Source organism: Lissotriton vulgaris, chromosome 6 (assembly GCF_964263255.1).
Source record: "Lissotriton vulgaris chromosome 6, aLisVul1.2, whole genome shotgun sequence".
Classification (NCBI taxonomy): domain Eukaryota; kingdom Metazoa; phylum Chordata; class Amphibia; order Caudata; family Salamandridae; genus Lissotriton; species Lissotriton vulgaris.
The window spans coordinates 1,711,446,449-1,711,465,698 of NC_141694.1; positions in this window are offsets into that span (position 1 = coordinate 1,711,446,449).

Consider the following 19,250-nt stretch of genomic DNA (forward strand, 5'->3'; position numbering starts at 1 on the left):
GTCTCTGCCGTTGAGTAAAGGTTGTGCATTTAACGCTGTGGTGCTGCAATGATACGCATAGCTCTTTAGCTGATTAGGGGATCTGAATTCAGAGCTGCGACACCTAAATCTCAGCAGATGGGTGAGGATGTGGCGCAGCGGATGGAAACTGCTGTCTCTGGAGCTGGGGATCCAGGCTAGAGTCTCGGTTGGCACAACATCCTGTGATTCTGGGCAAATCACTTAAACTCCCCGTGCCCACGGACAGCACCTGGATACCCTCATGGGTGATAATCAGCGCTATATAAATCTATAAGACTTAATTGGTAGTGGCCCGCCATGTAAACCTATCTACTTTAGGCTACACATCGATCTCTGCAGTTAAGTAGCGGGTCATCATTTATACTTGTGACTTTGGGTTTACACACAGATCGCTACAATTATGTAGCACATCTTAATCTAAAGCTTTGACCTTGAGATCAGCTCTGGACTGGCCGTATGGGGCGCCGGGCATTTCCCCGGTAGGCCGGAGGGGTGGGGGTGAGTTTATGCCCATTGGGCCGCTATTGTCACTGGGGGCCGGTTTTGCAGCAGAGCTTTAATATCGGCACCCTGTAACATAAGAAGAGCGGTGCTTCTTGCTAGTAGCCCTTAACCCTCCCTCTCACTCGCAGGGTCGGTCAAGCAGCAATCTGCCAGGGCTGGTTGCTGTTCCCAATCCAGCCCTGCTTGAGATTTTGCAGTGGCATAGAGGGTCTACACATACAGCTATGAGCTTGAGGATGCACAAAAATCTCTACAGGTTAGTATGGGTTTACATTCACGGTTGTGACCTTTAAATTACACACCAATCTGTGAGGCTGAGTATCGGCTATGATATACTTGTTTCATCATTACAAAGCCTGTTTATTTCTGCAGGGGCTGTCATTAAAGTGACTTCTGCAGCATATTGACGTTATATGCACTAGGACCCTTGTGGTTCTGGGGCCGACTCTGAACATGAACTATGTCATATGTGGGAGCTGTTAGGGTGTAGTTAGTGTTTATGTATGAGATAATGTGGATTGGTGGATTGCGTGAGTGTATGCTGAGGAATATAGAGGCATTTGACTGCAGCTTCAATGTGGCATATTTGATTTGCATGCTCCAGGGCTTGGCAAGACGCGACATCTGGAGATGAGTATGGGATGCGTGCCCCGAAGAAAATAAGACTGCAACAGTATGGCAAACTGCTTGTGCACGTGACGTGTGCCTCAAATCGATGCATAGCCAAAGAAGAAAGGGAAGGCCCTACAGAGAACGACATTCAAAATGCCCACCAAAACCGCCGGTGAAGTGGTTGACAGAAACACTGCACTATGCCCAGAATACAGAGCACTTACTCAAATGAAGCAGAAAGATAACAGCAGCGACAGCCAGGTATGAGAAATGGAATTTACTCACCGTCAAAGGCTAGTGAAACATTCTACAACCTCAGATCAGGCGTGGTGGCCCAAGCTCAAGCACTAGGATTGTGCTCACAGAAGTTGCAGGAATCGCAAGGTACGGCAAAAGCTGTCCAAACAGCATGTTCTCTCCATGGCAGAAAAAGAGAGTATGAAATACAATGTAGCCGTATTCCTAAAGCCACCTCCACCTATCAACATGTCTAGAAAGCAAAACATTTTGCCAAGTGGGCTGCATGGATCGAAACATTTGATGACTTCATAGGTGCAATAGAAGACAAGCATTTGAAATGCAATAAATCTCGCATTTATGCGAGTTTAAGCTATTGGCATTGTAAATGAGAATTCGTTTTATTTATATTTCAAATACCAAAACATAAATAAAAGGCATTGTTATTTACAATGCCAATAGCTCAAACTCTCGTAAATGCGGACCTGTTGCATTGCAAATGCTTGTTTGCCTGTGCTACACTGAACTGATGCGGATCCCACTGCAAAGTAATTAAATAAAGCAACTCTGCCTCTAAAGAGAAAGCGGACCGTGCTGGAATAAGGAACGACCATTAATGAAAATAGTGCTCACCCACTAAATAACAGGGACCGTCTAAGGAGCCAAGTAAAAGGTTCAGTCATTATGGGCGTTAACAAATGCAGACATGGCGGTACCAAGGCAGGAATCACAAGCCTAGCTACGAATCAGAAGCCAGCATTTTCGAAGGACAATGACATAAGCCAGTGACAAATATGGGCGGAGATTGGGCAGGGCTTCCAGTGCATACCCTAATACAGCATGCCTCGCAGAGCGAGCAGCGCATGCGCGCTGCAACTAGGCTCAACCTAAAAAAGATGAAAAGAAGATCATCAAATACTTCTAAAACCTTGCAGACGATGGAGTGAAAGATGTGCTAAAGAAAGATTCTAAGACTGAAACAAAATCATACCTTAAAGTAAAGGAAGCATCGGAGGCCAAGTTCAATCCAATGCTGAACGTTGATCATGAAAGGTATATCTTCTAATAAGCACGACAACAGGTTGATGGAACAGTGGACACATTTTTTGAAAGACTTGATACACTCCTTAAACATTGCAAATTCCGTGATATCACCTACGATGAAGCCATGAGCCTCAGATCCATTAAAGGCTGCCTTTTAAATTTGTTTAGAAGGTGCATGTTGAGAGAAACCCACAGCTTGGAGAAAATACTAATGGATGCGAAAGCACCGACCGAGCAGACCGCCAAGCTGCTGAAATAGAAGCAGGAACAGACCACAATTAATTAGCCTTGGCTGTGAAAAGCAAACACGAGCAAAATCAAGATGCACGTAATTTGACGCCATTGAAGAAATCAAAAGCTATTCTTCCGAAGTGGATTTTCATTTTCCCATGAAGGTGAATGTCTAGCAATCGGGCAGGTCTGAACAAGTTGTGGAAAAAAGAATCATTTCATAACTGTGTGCCAAGCTAAAGAAAAAAATTAAGTGTGTCACAATTAAAGGAAAGATGGATGTGAGAATGTTCCAGAAGCACCCTTGCCACACCTTCAAAACCAAAATGCACCATCATCTACAACAGGTAGAAACCAGGCAAGATCAATCATTGTCAACCTCATCGTACAAAGGCTCTTTGATGTCACTATCGAGTATCAGCGAAGAATATGGGTGTGCGCTGATGATGTCTACCAAAGAACTGCATGCACATGTGGGGTTAGCTGCTTGCATAGTAAATCACTTGCCGAATATGTTGAATTCCAAAAGTTAAAAAATATACTGGATTAGTTAGCAATCACCCAAGAAGGTGTAATACTGGGAGGCTCAATAATCATCATACCTGGAAGTTTAAGACAGTGGGTCATCTATCTGGCCCATGAAGAAAGCTGTGGTATTTTGGCCACCAAAAGAGCCTAAAGAGATTCAGTGTGATCCCTTGGCTAGATGAGCAAGTTGAAAAGGAACTGAAGCCAAGACTCATTTGCAATCATCACCTTTGGAGATTTGTTTGCATCCCAGGGTGACACAGCACCCAGTGACAATGTCTGACTTTCCTGCCCATCAATGGGAGAGGGTTGGATTTTACATTTTTGGGCCTTTAGGAAATGGACATCATCTCATGGTAGTCATAGATAAGTATTCACGTTTTCCTTTGGTGGAAGACCTATCTTCGTCAACCCATGACAAAGTCAAAGAACGGCTTGATGACATCTTTGCAACGTGGGGCATCCGCAAAATCCTCAAATATGATAACAGCCCATCATTTAACAGCAAAGAGTTCAAAGAATTTCTAGTCCAACTCAATGTCAAACATTCAAAGACTATAACCCTCTAGGCAAATGCTGTAGTTGAACGATTTATGGACATCCTCAAGAGGGTCATTTAATGAGCATCCATGGAGGGAATCTATTTAAAGCAAACCCTGTGCCAGGCCCTCCTGGCCTATCAATCAACCCCTTCACTCCACAACTTCTAAGAGTTCAGGCACCATGCTATTTGGGAGAGCTATCAGAACAAAGCTAGCCATATGGACGCCGGATCATCAGGTGAACGATGAAAAGGTTCAAGACACCAATGCGACTCAGAAAAGAAAAAACAAAACATATACAGATCGCAGGCCTTGAAAAATCCTTAAAATGTTACTAGACCTGCAGGTCTAGTGACTTAAATAATCTACTCAACCGAATTATAATGCTATTGACCCCTAAACTGGTTTCAAATTATGTGATCCTGGGCAAGAATTTTAATTCACTGAGTTGGCATTTTCTTCTTTATCACGTATGTGAGCACCTTCAAATACACGAGTTCAGCATGTCTGCTGTAGAGAAAACGATTTTGTTTGATTTAATAAACTAAACATTAACCCCATATAGAATACAAATCTAGCCACATAAAGGATACACATGATGGCTGACTTGCCTCCAAGTTCATTAACTGCATTGTCATCAGTCTGGGTGCAGGAATGTTTCTCAAATCTTGTTTAAAAAATACCACTTTTAATCAATACACACCTAAAGAATAAAGTAGCAGCACTCTGTCATTTTCTATCAGCAGACTTTACAATGAAATGGCCACAGAATGTGTCACTGACATGTGGGTTTAAAACCATACAGTGTACAATGTTTAGAAATAAAGTGTCATTTGTACATTGCTAAGTAAAGGATTCTAATTTACTTTGCTACTATTTAAATCTTTGTTTGCATCACTTCTGAATTACAAAAAAAATCTTTCATAATTCCTGTTATATTTTGAAATACTTGTACTATTCATTTACAAGCAGTTTAAATGTTGGAGGAAAAAACCTGACATTTTCCATCTTTTTATTTCACAATTCTTGTCAGCTCACTTGACAAAAACCAGTAACTGTGCTAAGTGAAAGAAAAGTTAAATCCATTTTCCAGAAAAAGATAGGCAACAATTCGTAAAAAGACAAACGGACATTTGACCTCTACCCTTGAGCAGTCAGCAAATGTGTCAAAATAAAAACCAAGATTTAAAGGCATCTTAATGGCTCATTCGCTTGTTTCTTCCAGCCAAGGTTTACTCACCAGCAAGGTCGAGCAAGTGCTAAAAATAGCTTGACCTGATAAAATCTCACTCGCAATTGCGAGTGGGCAAGTGAATTTTTCGAGGCCTGTGATCCGCATCGTCACGCCCAAGAGACAGCCTTTACCAAAGGAGACTGGGTACTGGTTAAGCAGAGACAAAAACAGATAACAGACTCTCCCTTTGCCACTGTTCCTCTACAGGAGGAGTGTGGCTCAATGGTTAGAGCGGCAGACCCGGATGCAGAGGTCTGGCCCGGGAGCAGGGTTCAATTCCCGACGCAGCAAGGTCTTTGGCTCATTTGTCTGCGTACTCGATAATTCTTGCCTCGGCGCCTACTCTAATCATGGGGTCCCACGCTGCAACTCTGGGCAATAGCTTGCTTAATCACCCCTACAACACTGGGATGCCTGGCTTCACCTTGGGGATGCCCAGGAGGGGCATCTCACAGGGAGAGCCAGGAAGGGCTCCACAGTGTTATACAGTGCCGGGATGCCCCGGTGATGGGCAGCTATGCGCTATACAAGTATCCAACATTTACAGGTAGTGGCGTGCATGGGACATATGACAGCACATCATCCTGGACAGTCCATCTCTTGGGACATGTTACATTTCAGACTCCTACAACGACAATCCTGAAACCCTGTGTGAAGCAGCTCAACCCGCAGGCCCGGCTCAAGCGCCTGAGGCTTTGTCACCATTTTCTGATCTGAGTGGTCCTCGATCACCTCGGATCACCCGGTCCTGCCAACAAGTGCAAACACCTCACCGATTGATTGAAGAAATTTGATTTTCTTGATGTTCACCACTTTTTATTTAACAAAGTGGGAGATGTAACATATTGATGTTTTACGCCGTATGACTCTTGTGACTATGGGGCGCACTCTGAACAGGAGCTATGTCATATGCGGGCAGGTGTTAGGGTGTGGTTAGTGTTGAGTATGTGATAATTCAGAGTGTGTGAGTGTATGCTGAGAAAGAAAGAAGCTTTTGACTGCAGATCCAGTGTAGCATATTTCATTTGCCTGCTCTAGGACTGGGGAAGATGCTTCAACCTGTAAGATGTCAACAAAGTTGCGCATGTGTGAGGAAAGTCAGAACAAACAGCACTGTGCACATGATGCTCTCTGGAACGGTGGTCCTGCTTTGTGGTCACATGCACTTCCTTTGCACCACATGCAGTGTGTTGTCGTCCGACTGAAACCAGACACAGGGTACATGTGTGGATAATGATAGAGCCAGGACTGGTGATGAAATATATGGACTCATTTATAGTCAATACTATGTTTTTGATAGAGTTTTCCAAATGAGGACATACATGCATCAGATGCCTGCCTTACACAGACTGCTTTCACTATGGCAGTACTAGCAGCACTTAGTGCAAAGGGGCAGTCTGCATCCAATAATGGTGCAAAATGTCAATCATTATTATCCCATACAATGGAACTTATCACTACTGGTCAACTGCTAAAGCCTGTATTTCAGATTCTAAAGAAGCAAACATTATCTACTTTCAAAAGATAAATGTTGCCTGTACAGTCTGGGAAAAGTCATATTCCATTTCATAAAACCACAAAAGGATTGTCTGAGTCACTTTGTTGTTCACTCGCTCTTCATTTGCAAGTCATGGAAGAAAAACACTAGAGCAGCTCTCAAAAGAATCAGTCAAACTGGCCATTTATGCAAATGTTTTTCCTTCAGTAGTTAATATAAAAACAATAAAGAATAGTTCAGTACTTTTGGCACAAAATCCTCCAAAGAATGTGTCTATCCTTCCGGGATGTACTTTCAATTTGGCATTTTAATATGAATGGGTTATTTTGGGTTAGACAGCAATGGCAAATTTAACTCTTAAACTTGTGTTCCCCTCCATTGACTACAATCAGAAAACTTCCTCCTTGAAGAATCAATAGATTCAGGTCCTATTGGGCCATCAGGCAGTGCCTTATGAGCGAGTCTGATAGGTCAATGTGTGGGCCTGTGTTGGGTTGTTTGTGGGCCTGTTTTATGGTCTGCTGGGCTGGTTTTTATTGTTGATTTCCCTGATGTTGGAAATTGGGTTACAGGTTGAGTGAGCTGAAACCCTATTCCAATACCAACCACAGTCCTTGTCAGGGTGATGTCACAACCACATCCCAAATTAACATGTGCTCACCATTCTGGTAGCTTGGCACAGAGCATTCAGGCTTTACTTAGAGGCAATGTGTAAAGTTTTTGTGCAACACTTCAAACAGTAATAACAAGAAAACACCACAAAAGTAGAATCCCACACCAAATTAGGAAAATAGAGTAAATGAGTAGATTTTAAAAAATAAAGCAAGACCAAAATGACAAACATTCAATCATTAGAACTGGAGATATGCAACTTCAGTGAAATTTCAGTGAAAATAGCCCCAAAAAGCACAAAGCGCCAACTGTGGATATCTGGTTGCACCCGACTGGCACAAAGTCACAAGTTCAGGCCAACCACGATGGAGTGTGGGACGGCTACAAGGACCCACTTAGGACCACTGAACACAGTACCTTGATCCTGATTGTGAAGAGATGAGAACCCTGTGTTGAGGATTTGTCGAGCAGCAAAGGCGATGCGAGGCAAGGAGATGTGTTGCGCCGTGGTGGTTCTGATAGGATGGAAACCTTTGCATCAGGGAAGTCTGAGCAGCAGGTGGTGACTCGGTTCTGTGGGCGATGCATCAAGCAGCAAAGGCGATGCGCCGGTTCTGCGGCAGATGCACTGCACCATGGAGGAGATGCATTGGTTCCGCTGATCTCCAGATGGTCTGGTAGAACCTTCTGGCCCACATCCAAGGGTACAAGACTGTAGTGGCACCACTTGGGAGGGCAAGACTCACAGATGGCAGCCTCCAGGTGCTGGGTTCAAGGTTGTTGAATACTGTTATGTCCCTGAGGCTTATCATAATGTGCCAGTCAAATAGCCCTTGTTGTCTACCAGAGGTCTTAGGTTTAGATAAGCAGGCCTAGTCCTTCTCACCCAGGCAAGAGGGTAACAGAGCAGCATGGCAGCAATCCTTTAGAGCAGCTGTCTGCAAATTGGCAGTTCTTTCATCAGCACAGCAGTTCGACTTCCAGAGGGAGTCCAGAAGTGCACGGAAGAGTGGTGGTCTGAAGTCCAACATTTATACCTGGTGCCCACTTTGAAGAGGAGGAAGCCTCCAGAGGTCCACCCCCAGGCCCTGGCTCAAGCTTTTCTGGGGTCACAAAAGACTAAGGACAAACCCTTTGTGACAGTGCTCAGGAAGAAGAATGTGTGGTGTCCAAGTGTGCAGTGGCGGGCTCCTCCACTAAGGCAAAGGAGCGTCGCCCCACTGCTATTTGAGTAGTGCAAAAAATAAAAAATAAAATGAAAATAACAAGCTGTTATTGTCATTTTATTTTTCAACGAGAGATTAGAGCCAGGGCGGGGATGAGCACAGTGAAGAGTGTTTTTTGCACTCCCATAGTGTGCATGGTTGTTTGCCCGCCGTCTTGGGCTGGCCAAACAATCATGCGCACTTAGCATGTTCTCCACTAGACTATGTTGCACAGCCCCATGGAGAACATGCCTAGGCTCCCAGGTACTGCCTGAGCAGACAAACAAGCCATTCAGACCAATCACGATTGGCTAGGTGAGGCTGGGAGCCTGGGTGCTTTCGGTGCTGCAAAGTGAGGACAGAGGAGAGGCGTGCGGCGGTAGCGACGAAGGTAAGTTAAAATTAATGTTTTATCAAATTCCCCCGCCTCACCAACCTTGTTCCAAAGCGGTTGCCACTGAAAGTGTGGTAGGTTAAACTCCTCCCCCTTGACAACTCAGACTGGCCCATCCTGCCAACACCTATCTTTACTTTGTCCCAGTGTCTGGGAGCATTACACAAAGACCAACTGCAAGCGACACCTAGTCATATGACCAGGATCAGGCTGCATGCACAAAATGGTTATGGCAAGAAAATGCCAACTTTCTAAAAGTTTGAACAGTTAAGGAGATAGGTCCCGGGACGTAGGGTCGGCTGGACCATATAATACTTTTTGGAAAAAACAAATGCCGACCCCACCACTTTTCAAGTGCTCGTTAATTGGAGCAAACAAATCAAATTGAATTAAAGATTTGTTCGGTATATTTTATTTATACCCTTTACTTAGAAATTTTCGACATGTAAGATCAGACAAATTGTCTGAGAAAGACACTCAACATGTAACACTTATGTAACACTTAGCATGGAACAATACAAAGAAATACAAATCACTAGATAAATTACAAACAAACAATTATATGATACACCTTTGATCTATTGAGTACTAGCAAGCAATAAATCTTTGCACATATTCAAACAACACTCAATAAAGCATATTCAATATTTCAACTAGATGATAGAGACACGTTCAAGGAAGAAAAATTAAGAACATAAATTAATTTGTCAGTGAGACTCAGAAATGAATTCTGTACCTTTCATATATTCTTTCAATACTGCCGACGGGTTTCGAATCCGTGAAGCAAGTAGACGGACTCTCATCAGGGCTCAATCAATGTAGTTCTGCAAGGTGTTTTTTAAAAAAAAGAAAACGTGAGCAACGTGCCACCAGTCATTGTCAATAGCAAGGTGACTGCCCCCATACCCCTCTTAGCCCTCTTTTGTACCTGATAGTCAATCCGGGAAACTTATCTTGGGGATCTTGTCACACCAATTTGTGTAGCGGGACCTTGTTATCTGCAAGATAACATTGAGCTAAGAATGTGCAAAAGCAGTATAATTCAGGTTTATGCACACGCGGGAAAACCCGCTAAAAAAGGAATTGAGAGTGACAAGATCCCCAAGATAAGTTTCCCGGATTGACTATCAGGTACAAAAGAGGGCTAAGAGGGGTATGGGGGCAGTCACCTTGCTATTGACAATGACTGGTGACACGATGCTCTCGTTTTCTTTTCTTTCTTTTTTTAAAAAAAACACCTTGCAGGACTACATTGATTGAGCCCTGATGAGAGTCCGTCTACTTGCTTCACGGATTCGAAACGCGTCGGCAGTATTGAAAGAATATATGAAAGGTACAGAATTCATTTCTGAGTCTCACTGACAAATTAATTTATGTTCTTAATTTTTCTCCCTTGAACGTGTCTCTATCATCTAGTTGAAATATTGAATATGCTTTATTGAGTGTTGTTTGAATATGTGCAAAGATTTATTGCTTGCTAGTACTCAATAGATCAAAGGTGTATCATATAATTGTTTGTTTGTAATTTATCTAGTGATTTGTATTTCTTTGTATTGTTCCATGTTAAGTGTTACATAAGTGTTACATGTTGAGTGTCTTTCTCAGACAATTTGTCTGATCTTACATGTCGAAAATTTCTAAGTAAAGGGTATAAATAAAATATCCCTAACAAATCTTTAATTCAAGTTGATTTGGTTGCTCCAATTAACGAGCACTTGAAAAGTGGTGGGGTCGGCATTTGTTTTTTTCAAAAAACTTTCTAAAAGTGGCATTTTCAGAATTGTGATTAAAAATCTGATTTTACCAATAAAGAGGGCATTTGATTACAATTCTTTAGACACCAAATTCAACCTGTCTGCCTGCTTCCAATTGGAAGTAACAGCTTACTAAATGTAAATAAGGAATGTCTAATTTTATCATATGGGAGAGGTAGGATTTGCAGTAGTGAAAAACGATTGTAGGAGTTTTTCACTACAAAGACATGTAAAACTTAAAAGTACATGTCATACTTTTTAAATACATTACACCCTGCCCTCTGGGCTGTTCATGGCCTATCCTTGGGATGTATTATGCGTATTAAACAAGAAGGTTTGAGCATTGCAAAAGGTTTATTTTTTCCAGGTCAAAATTACAGTTTAAAACACCCAGGCTGCAATGTCAGGCCTGAGACATGCTTAAAGGACTAATTAAGTCGGTGGCACAACCAGTGCTGCAGGCCCACTATTAACATTTAATTTACAGACCCTGGGTACATTTAGTACCACTTTATTAGGGACATTCAAGTAAATGAAATATGCCAATTGGGTGTAAACCAATTCTACCATGTTAATAGGAGAGAGCACAAGCACGTTTGCACTGGTCACCAGTGGTAAAGTGTGCAGAGTCCTAAAGGCCAAAAACAGGTTTAGATAAAAGTAGGGTGAAGACAAAAAGTTTGGAGATGATCCTGTAGAAGGGGCCAAGTATAACACCTGATAGTAAAACAAACATTGCATGGTGCAAGCATAAATCCATACAGTCTTCCATACCTTGCAAAACACTTATACAGCGTGTCTTTATATGTTCAAAACTGTCTCAATTTACAAACACCCACTGTTTTAGGGATCTAATTCACTAATTGGGGATCCCTTTTATTTTGGTGCCCAGACCTATTTTGTGTCCCAGTCCAACCCTCAATAGGTTCATAGGTATATCTACCTGTACATGCTGCTACACTCTAACCTGCACTGATGTCCCTAGTATGAATTGCAACATGCTACTTTTAGAAAGGAACTTAAGTCGCTTCACTTAGGAAGACACAGGCTAAATCTATGAACTCCACACACTCTTGACTGTCTGTCTTTCACTTTTCCTGTGCTGTATGTCAAAATATTCTCACAATGATTGATATGAACTATACTCTTGTAAGACACACTGATGCCCTTGGGAGATGTTCCCACCATATATAAAAACACAAATAAATAAATAAAAACTGTGAGCAGCAGAATGCACTTATAATTATGATCCACCAGTCACATGCTTCTTAAACTGCAGAGGTATTATTTAAAAGTACCTAAGTGGTTACAAGTGCTACCTCTTTGCTGCTTTTCATCACTACTATTCACTCTTTTGCAACATGAAACCTATGGAATATGCAACAATGTATTCCAGTCCTGGGGAGATTTGCAGATTAACTTTAACCTTTATGTCATGGCAGACATTTTAACGTTTGTGAGGTGGTGGGCCAAGGGAAGCAGAGGAGAGGGAAGAGGAATGGAAGGTAGCAGTTGAGAGGGTAGGCGGAGTTTTCAGATTGACTTTAACCTTTAGGTTCTCGAAGACATTTTAAAGTTTTTGAGGTGGTTGGCCATAATTTTCATCGCACAAGTAATTTCATTATCAATGAAGAGGGCATTGTCAGCTGACATCTACAGTCAGGCAGGTTAACATTGCAACACGCAAACACAATGTTTCCCTGCCCCATTCAGGAATACTTAAACTTGTTGTGAAAATAAGGTTCTGGTCCAGATACAAGTGTGGCTCGCATTCTTCTTGAGGAAGTGAATGTTTTTACACATTAAGGGGCCGGGGTCTATTTTTCCCTTCTTTTAGGTACTTTAGAAATAACGATGCAGTGATACTCATTGGCCAAGGTCCAGATCTTGCCCTGTTCGATTGAAGGCATGGTAATTTTGTTCATAACATATATCTGGCCTTTATACTACTCAATAAAAATATGTAATTTTCCTCTTACTTAATCTACTGCCACTAGGCTTCCATTTGCTTCCTGTTTAGAATTGTTGCTCATGTAAGGCCCTGTGAGGGCATTAAATCCAACAAAATGGATCCCCAGGGTTAACTCCTTTTCACCCTTACAACACTACTTGCATCACACTCTGTAATAGTCCTTTCCTCCCCTTACTTTCCAGGAACAGCACGGCAATTTTTGCATATACTTATCCTCTTAAGGGCACGCTGTAGCTGGACCTTCTACTTATGATTAAGTAGTAATAGCCCTTTACTCCTCTCTTTGATACCATAATCTCTTTTTAATGTCTATATGGCCCCCCTCGAGGACGTGGTAACACCATTCAACATCAAAATGGTGAGTTACGCCGACGACACCCAACTAGTCGTCTCGCTGTCCCAGCTGATTGACCATCCTGAAAACCTGACTAACTGCCTCATAAACATCCACAACTGGATGAACGAATCATCTTTGAAATTGAATGGGACAAAGACAGAGGTAATGTTACTAGGTAAGCAATGGACAACTATCCCCTCCACGATATGGCCCGATGTGTTCGGTGAAATCCCCCCCCCCAAATCTGAAATCAAGACTCTCGGGGTGTGGCTAGAGCCACAACTCACGATGAAGACTCAGGCAACCAAAACCTCGGGCACGTGTTTTGGGCTAATGCGTAAGACTCGTAAAATCCTGCCCTTACTCCCACCCACGTCCAGAAAGCTCCTCATCCAGGGCCTTGTGCTGTCCCGCTTGGACTATAGCAATCTAGTCTATCTGGGAGCCCCCGAGGCTACCTTCTCGAAACTCCAGCGAACTCAGAACGCGGCAGCACGTCTGATCACCAACACCCCCTCCAGAACATCTGCCAAGCCAGCCCTTAAAAGCCTGCACTGGCTCCCTGTTCGCCAAAGGGTGCACTTTAAAGCAATGTGTATCACACACAAGCTCTACAACGGTTCAGGGCCAGCGATCCTCAGCAACATGATTACACCGTATACAGCAACTAGAGTGCTACGATCGCAAAATGAGAACCGAGTCCATATTCCCAGATTCAAGAAAGTCCGTACGGGAGGCCGTCAATTCTCCGTTCAGGCGGCCAAGGGCTGGAATGCACTCCCTCTGGCCCTCAGATCGGAACCCAATTTCCTTGCGTTCCGGAAAAAACTCAAGACCCATCTGTTTCCCAAGTAACACCCCTCGACTATCTCCCGTTCTCAGTAGGTTCAAGTTACATAGCGCGGGGATACCCTTGGGTCACCAGGCGCTGTAGAAATCGCTAAAATAAAATAAAATAAATAAATCTCAGGTTTAGCACTTACTGAAATGCGTCCTCTCTGTCTGAGTAGTCAGACCCTCCAGGATATCGCGATTTCACGATTTCACGATTTCGCGGTTTGCAGCGAAATCGGCACTTTTATAAAAATGCCACGATTTTTACAAAAGTGCCCGCGAAATCGGCACTTTTGTAGAAATCGCGCAGCATTTTTACAAAAGCCGCTATATCCTGGGGGTCTGAGTAATACAAAAGGTGGGACACAGGGGTCAGTCAGCCTATGAGATTCTCTGCCCCATTCGCACAGTCAGAGATGGTGGTAGTACAATCGCATCACTCCCCTAAAATACATACACAAAGGTCCCGATTTAGAATGGTGTTTCTATAAGTAGGTGTGACATACTCCTGGAAATTTTAAATTTAGACAAAGTAACCAGAGCCCCCGCCCAACCAGCAGATGGTGAACGAAGATGCCAGACAGTCAGAGATATAAACTGATCGGGCCCCTGGCTCAAACAACTTTCTTTACCGGTGGAACCCTGTCAATGAATATTGTCATTTTAACACAATTAGAACACAAGCCTCGGTCCCATTCAAACACCAGGATTTTCACATTGCTCTCTGTATGTACCTCAATAGGGCCCTTCTTCATGGCACTACTCACAGCTGCACCAGTGTACCTCATTGCAGATCCTCACCACTTGTATGACACTGGCATGGCGCTTGCCAAGACTGTGACACCAATTCCCACAGCAAAATTCTGCGTGTTTTTATTTATTCAAGAGAACAGTGTTCTAGTAAGCTGTTGTTTTCGTCTTTCCATGGTTTCTGTCTGCTCTGCCCGAGCAGGGCCTTCATATTCAGAATTCAAGCTTCTCACCGCACCTGGGGGATTTTCCGGCAAATTGCATTACTTTATTTGGTCAATTGGCCCACAAATTGATTTTCCTGTACAAATAATGAACATTTATGGTTATTTTCACCGGAGACGGCTTTATTTCCCACGCAGAGGAGAGTGTGTGTCTGCTGCTACTGAAGAGGGGGCTTTAAGTACCCCCCACCCGATGTGCGCGTGGAGGGGTGGTGGAGAATTGGTGAAAAAAAGTGAATGGAGGGACATGTTGAAAATAATCGTGGGAGTATTGGGAGTATGAGGGTGATGGAAAACCCTTCTGATCTGGTCCGGGCACCCATGTCTGTGTGTGTTGGGGATGGCTGCAAGCCCTGCTGCACCGCTGTGGGCACCCGTGTGTCTCATATGGCAGGAAGCCCTGCGGCTCTGCCCGGTGTACCCAGCAGAGCGGAAGTCTCTACTGCTCTCTTCTACACACCCATGGCAAATCCTGTTACTCTGCCCTGAGCAACCATGTGCTTAGGATGGCAGAGGTTCCTACTGCTGTTTGCCAGGCACCAGAGTGCTTGGGATGGCAGCAAAACATGCTACTCTGCCCTGTGCACCCAGATGTTTTGGATGTCAGAACTACCTACTTTTTTTGTTCCGGGCACCGCTCCGTGTTTTGGGTGACAGAAAGCCCCAATGCTCCATGCCTGGCACCTATGGGTATTTGAGATGGCAGACAATCATGCTGTGTTGTGACTGGCACCCTCTGGTGTTTGGAATTGCAGAAATCCCAGTAACTCTATATTTGGCACACATACGTGTTCAAGGTACCAGAAAGCCACGCTTTCATTGCTGGGCACCCACGAGAGTTTAAGTGGCAGAAATGCTTGCTGCTCTAGCATGTGTCCCCATGGTTTTCATATGGCAGAAACCTTTTTGCTTGGTGCCTGGCACGCAGGAGAGCTTGAGGGTGGCAGAGAGCCCTCATTCCCTTTGCAGGACTGATACTGGGGTCTGGGGAGGAAGAAATCCCGGCTTCTCTGTGCTGGGTACCCAGGGGTGTTGAGAATGGCAGAAAGACAGCTGCTCTGATTTAGCCAGGCATGGGTGTCTGTAATGGTAGATAGCTCTGCTGCTCTGTGTTGGTTGTGGTGGCTATGAATGGGTGCTGTGATGGCAGACATCACTGCGTTGCAGTGCTGGGCAACACCGGGTGCTCGCACTGCAGGAAGTCTGGAGTGATTTCTATCCAGTACTGTTGTTCTACACTGGATCATCGTTACCCAGTGGCATAATGCAAAATAATGGGTCCCCCTGCAAATGGATGGATGCACATAAAATGCCGCAAAATTGCAGCTAAATTTCCATATTTGTGCCACTAAATTTCCATTTTTGTGCCGCTAAATTTGCTAATCCATGCCGCTATATCCTGGGGGGTGTGAGTAGTGTGTAGGTGCTTATATTTCTCTAAATTAGCCCTGGAAGGTGAAAAGAGTTTTTAAAACTGTTTTGTGCTACTGCTCCTCCCTCCTCCCTCTCTTTAACTTTGCATACCAACGTAGTCCACTCACAAGCTTCTCTTTACATCTCATATTCACAGTGAGCAGGGCTACAAGAGGGACATGCTGCCAGCCAGTCAAGGTATCCCACCTTCGAATTAAGGTTTCCTAATGAGCCCCTACTAGGAGATCAAACACGACTAACATCCGTTGAAGGGAAGGAAGATGAAGTAAATGGCCAGACGCAGAAAAATGAGATCCTAGAAGTTAAAGCTGAGAAACCAGAAAGAAGAAAAGGAACTAGAGGTGGGGAGGACCAGGAGGAAGAAAAAGACCTGGAAAAGGGCCAGAAGAGCAGGACCAGAGTATTATGAGGAGCATGACCACAAGGACCAGGCCCTGAAAAGCCAGAGAGACCAGACATATCTGGGGGCACACATAACCAAGACAAGTAGTACCAGGATAAAAAGGATAAGGATAAAGACCAAGAAGGCCAGGTGAAGGAGTAGGAGGACCACTAGGAAGACCAGGACCTCCACAGTAAGCTTGCTGAACCCCCAGAAGAGCCAGGAGTTTAAGACTAGAAAGACCATGGCAAGTCCTTCCACTCACAAATGCTGGACATCCCTAAGGGCCCGATTTCGATGTCGTTAGGAAGGGCGCAGAATCAGATTCAGGTTTCGCGAGTCCGATTCGTAGCCCTTGTTTCCGACCAAATCGTACACAGTTCCGAACGACTGAGTATGATGGATCTATGACAGAATTTCGACTACAAAAATATCGACCTACAATAATATCGAGTCAACAATATCGAGGGCAAAAATATCGACATCCTATCTACAACATGGTAAGTACAAAAATATCGAAAAAAAAATATCGATGTAAAAAATATCGATGTTAAAAATATCGTTTTTTTTTAATATAGAAATGTAAAATTAAGTCTATAAGACTAATAAATAAAAGAAACATATATAAAAGTATCTAATAATATTTAAAAGTAATAAATAATACATATATTAAGAATACATTAATTAAATATATACAGTAAATATGTAATATATATACACTGAACAATAAGTATTAATAATTATTTAACGAATTTATAAATTAATGAAATATATTCTAATTTACTAACACATTTACAAACATAAAAGAGTAACATAAATAAAATGTAAGTAATATAAAATATAAAATAAATATTTGATATTTTAACAATTAATTAAATAAAACGTTGGATAGGGTAAGGCTAAAAATTTCTATTCCTACTCCAGAGAGTACAACAGTAGGGAAAACTGACCCTGAACTCAAAAAACACCCCTTTACCCAAGAACTGAAACTGACCCTGAACCCTAAAAATACCCCTTTACCCAAAAACTGAAAACTGACCCTGAACCCTAAAAATACCCCTTTACCCAAGAACTGAAAACTGACCCTGAACCCTAAAAATACCCCTTTACCCAAAAACTGAAAACTGACCCTGAACCCTAAAAATACCCCTTTACCCAAGAACTGAAAACTGACCCTGAACCCAAAAAATACCCCCTTACCCAAAAACTGAAAACTGACCCTGAACCCTAAAAATACCCCTTTACCCAAGAACTGAAAACTGACCCTGAACCCAAAAAATACCCCTTTACCCAAGAACTGAAAACTGACCCTGAACTCAAAAAATACCCCCTTACCCAAAAACTGAAAACTGACCCTGAACCCTAAAAATACCCCTTTACCCAAGAACTGAAAACTGACCCAGAACCCTAAAAATACCCCTTTACCCAAGAACTGAAAACTGACCCAGAACCCGAAAAATACCCCTTTACCCAAAAACTGAAAACTGACCCTGAACCCAAAAAATACCCCTTTACCCAAGAACTGAAAACTGACCCTGAACCCAAAAAATACCCCTTTACTCAAAAACTGAAAACTGACCCTGAACCCTAAAAATACCCCTTTACCCAAAAACTGAAAACTGACCCTGAACACAAAAAATACCCCTTTACCCAAGAACTGAAAACTGACCCTGAACCAAAAAATACCCCCTTACCCAAAAACTGAAAACTGACCCTGAACCCTAAAAATACCCCTTTACCCATAAACTGAAAACGGACCCTGAAACCAAAAAATACCCCCTTACCCAAAAACTGAAAACTGACCCTGAACCCTAAAAATACCCCTTTACCCATAAACTGAAAACTGACCCTGAAACCAAAAAATACCCCCTTACCCAAAAACTGAAAACTGACCCTGAACCCTAAAAATACCCCTTTACCCATAAACTGAAAACTGACCCTGAAACCAAAAAATACCCCCTTACCCAAAAACTGAAAACTGACCCTGAACCCTAAAAAAAACCCTTTACCCATAAACTGAAAACTGACCCTGAAACCAAAAAATACCCCCTTACCCAAAAACTGAAAACTGACCCTGAACTCTAAAAATACCCCTTTACCCATAAACTGAAAACTGACCCTAAACCCTAACATAAACCCTTTACCCAAAAACTCAAAACTGACCCTAAACACTAAAAATACTCCTTTACCCAAAATTAATTAATATTATTTCATAAGCAATTAATTATTAATGAACAATAACAAAAAAAGTAAATATATTAGCAAATTTGCTGTAATTATTACAATTTAATAATTAATATTATTTTTTCCCAATTAATTAATTAACAGTAATTAAAAATTATATATCAATAAATTACTCTAATTAATGTAACTAATTAATATTATTTAATTACCAATTAATTAATAATGTTAAATATGTACAAAATAATAATAATTAATTAACTCATTATTATTAATTATTTCCCAATAAATTAAATATAAATTTATAAAAACATATATTAATTAATTAATTATTATTAACTTACTCCCCACCCCATTCCCCTATAAAACCACATCCCGCTACAGAAAATATATATCAATTAATCAATTAATTATTTTCCCAATTAATCAATATTAATTAGCAATTAATTATAATTAATTAATTCATCCTACTAATTATTAATCAACTTACCATACTTAAATTACTTCCCACCCTATTCCCCTTACCCAAAAACTGAAAACTGACCCTGAACCCTAAAAAAAACCCTTTACCCATAAACTGAAAACTGACCCTGAAACCAAAAAATACCCCCTTACCCAAAAACTGAAAACTGACCCTGAACTCTAAAAATACCCCTTTACCCATAAACTGAAAACTGACCCTAAACCCTAACATAAACCCTTTACCCAAAAACTCAAAAC